The sequence below is a fragment of the Schistocerca serialis genome, unplaced genomic scaffold (genome assembly GCF_023864345.2).
Source record: "Schistocerca serialis cubense isolate TAMUIC-IGC-003099 unplaced genomic scaffold, iqSchSeri2.2 HiC_scaffold_1337, whole genome shotgun sequence".
Taxonomy (NCBI): domain Eukaryota; kingdom Metazoa; phylum Arthropoda; class Insecta; order Orthoptera; family Acrididae; genus Schistocerca; species Schistocerca serialis.
The window spans coordinates 43,713-47,500 of NW_026047555.1; positions in this window are offsets into that span (position 1 = coordinate 43,713).

The window sequence follows — 3,788 nt, forward strand, 5'->3', positions numbered from 1 at the left end:
TTTGAACTATCTGCTCCGCTGTTTCATCAACCTCGAGATCCTCATCCAGCTCTGGCGGGCTGTACTCCCGGGAGAGTCTTTCCCAGTCTACCTTTTTATAGTCATATTCTGAAAGCCATTCCTGTGGCGCCACATTCTGTTCTGATTTTAGTATATACTTTATTACATTATGATCACTGGTCGTTGCATTCTCCAATACCTCCCATTTATCTATTTTATTGGTAGCCCTGTTATTTGCCAGTGTTACATCTATATTTGTTTTTGCCCCTGCTCTATTTGAATATGTTGGTATCTCGCTAGGTGCGTTTATTATATCTAGATTTAATTCACTTATTGCATCTTCTAATTCCTGACCTTTTTCGTCTTGTTCTCCGCTGTGCCACAGGAATGACTTTGCGTTTGCATCCATTGCTATGATTACTTGATGGCCCTGTAGAGTTCTACATATTTCCTTTAGTTGTTCTAGGTACATAGTTATTGGCTCTCTATACTGACAATATATTGATACTAAATACCACTTAGTGTTTTTGGCGTGTACTTCGATTGTTACAACATGTTCATTTGTAAATTGATTTAATACTATTGTTCTTATATTACTATTTAAAATTACTATTGCAGACATTGGTCTTTCTCCCTTCATGATTATTTGAGCCGTGGCTGTCATTCCTGGGATTTTACCCTCCCGGGAGCACGGTTCTTGCAAGCATAGTATGTCAGCTTTAAGTTCTTCTGCTAATTTACGCAACTCGTAGTTTACTTGTACGCTTCTCATTGTATTAATTTGGAGAACTAAAAGATCCATTACGGATGATATGTATGGTAATGATCTTCTGGCCATGTCTTATTGGGGTCAAATCCTATTCGGCCGTATGTTGTTACCATTTGTATATATATATTTTCCAAATTGTATTTTACGCCTCTTCTTTCGTATACTTGCTTTACTATTTCCTGTAATTGTTCGTGTTCCGTGGGGATTCCGGCCGCGGCTAGCTGAATGCAGTCAACGTCCGCCAAAGCTGGATAAGTAATTCTCGAGCCGTTTGTGTGCCCCACTCTCACTAGTTGGCGTAATGCAGTGGTTAGCAGACCGGGTTCTTCTAGTCTTGCCATCTGCAGTGCGTTTTCGCATATCTTATAAGTGTTCTTTGGGTCCATTGCATTATATGTGTCACTCTTGCTTGACTGATTGTTTTTATCTTTTATGTGTTCTGAGTGGTCTCTTTTGGGCGAGCTCGGTCGTCCGTCCTCGCCCTTCATCGGCGTTTTCTTTTCATTAAAAACGGACGACCGAGGTCGTCCGTGTTTCTTTCCTATGTTGTTCTTTTCTATGTCTTTGTTTTGTCTCTGTGTTGGTGTAGTGTGTTGTGTCCTGGGCGCCTCTGGTCGCCCATCTCTGCCCTCCATCGGCATTTTCTTTTCATGAAAAATGGGCGACCGAGGTCGCCCTTCTGTTTGTACTTGTGCTTCTTGCGTGTTCATTGTTTGTACTTGTGCGTCTATCATGCTTATTGTTTGTACTTGTACATCCCTTGTTGTATTTTGTTTCTTGTCTTGTATCAGTGTTTCTCGTTGTGTCTTGGGCACCTCTTGCTTTCTATCTCCGCTCTCCATCTGCATTTTCTTGTCATAAAAAACGGGCGACCGAGGTCGCCCTTGTGTTGGTGTTCTTTCAATGGGAGTATTGGCAATACAGTTTTGTGCTGTACATGTTTTGTGTTGATTGTTATCCCGTTTGTTATCCCGTGTGTTTTTTGTTGTTCCCTTATTTTCAGGTTGTTTATCTGTGATTTCTTTTGCATCTTTTTCCCTTGCCCCTACTGCTTCTCTGATTTTCATGCCCCTTAGCGTATCTCTTAGTTGCTTGCTTGGTGATTTATGCTTCTTTCTTTTCTCTTGGGGGTTAATCTCCATAATCTGTCCTTTGTATAAGTCTTCCTAGTAACAGCTGATACGTGGGGCATTCTTTGGAGTTTGGTGCTCTACATTTTCTTTTTCCCCTTCTATTGCATGGTATACATGTCTCAGGTCTGTTCTTCTCTGGGCACTCTTTCTTGTTGTGGTTGTCCGTTCCACAGTGACCACAGGTGGGGTCACCCCAGGTACAGTACTTCTGTACGTGACCCAGATCCATACATCTGTGACACCTGGGTACCACGCAATAATCTTTGACCGCGACTGAACTATACTCCACATATACTCTACCATTTTGTATGAGTTCTTTTCTCAATGTTGGGGAAACCTCAACTACTTGATGTCCCGTATCTCTGTCTTTTCTCCCCATTCTAAATTTTGGTCTAAATTCCTTTTTGAAGTCTTGTGGGCTCATTTTTTCTTCAAAATTCTGAGTGTAAATACACTCCGTTAGTTCCTCTGGTGTCAACCTATTTGACACATCAAATACAGTCATTAATGGCCATCTTTTCTTTGTCCTCTCACATATTACCGATCTCTGTAAATCTTTGTGCCCCATTATTGTGTTCCTATCCTGTTGGGTGGGAGTTTCCACTATGACTGCATTTTTTGCAACTACTACTTTGTTTATTTTGACTTTTGCTTTGGTTGGATTAATTACTCTTGTGAATATTTCCTTCACCTCTTTTACGCTCTGTCCTTCTTTTGGCTTCAAAAATAATGCCACTCCTTGTTTTGCTGTCACTTTTTCTATACTTTCTTTCATATTGATTTGTTGTTTCTGTGGTCCTCCTGCCACCACTGTGGCGTATGTTTTTGTTTTTTCGGCTATTATTTGTTTATTTTGTCGTTCCAGCTCTTGTATCCTACCTTCAAGCTGGCTTTGGGCAATTGCCCATAGGGCCAGCTTGTCTTTTATTTCATTTAGTCTGTCATTGCTCATCTTCCCTTTATCTGTCACCAGTAGCGCATTTATCTCCTTTAGCCTTTCGGCTGCGCTCTTTATTTCATTTTCATCATTCACCTCGTATCGCTCGGAAGTCTCTCTCTCTGTATTTTCCGCCATGATTCTGAGAGAGACCAAAGAGTTGAGAGCCCGTCTCTTTCCCCGGACCGGCTCTTCTGGCATGGGGGGAGGCTAATTGCAGCTCGCTCACCAGTCCCGCCCCTGGACCAAGAGCTTTGTGAGCTGCCGGGTTTAGCGCGCCGTTTCCAGCGCACTAGTCCCCTTCCACGACTGTGCCACTGGGGATTTCACCCGTCCCTCCCCGGCAAATGCCCAGCGCATTCCGGAGAGGCGGATTCACCTCTCGGCCTTCGCCCCCTACTAGGCCGAGTTTCCACCCTAAGGCCTTGGACCCAGCCCTACTCAGGTGCTGGGTCGGTCCCCCAGACTTTCGGGGGTCTGGCCCCATCTAACCTAGCCAGGGACGTGTTACCACGCCCTGGTTTGGCGGAGCATGCCGAAATCCCCGACATGGCGCTGAGCCTTTGCCGGCTCAGGCCACGATCCCTCCCCAGCGAGTACAGCCGTGGGAAGAACTGGACAGATGTTGTGTCCTTGTTGACGCAGCTCCCCCTGCGCCATGCACCCTTTGCTTTCGCTTTGGGTTGGGGGACTTTTAACGTCGTCCATGACGTGAGGAACTGCAGTGGCAGGACCGCAGGGTTCCGGGATCGTCGTGAGACTTACCCTCATACCCCCGCCCCGCCACCGCGCTCAACTCAGGAGAGACAGCTGTTATGTCTCTCGTAACGCAGCTTCCCCTGCGCCATGCACCCTTTGCTTTCGCTTGGGTTGGGGGCATTTAACGTCCTGCCATGACGGGAGTTTTACGTCCTGCCTTGACACACGACAACCCACACCTATCGACGCA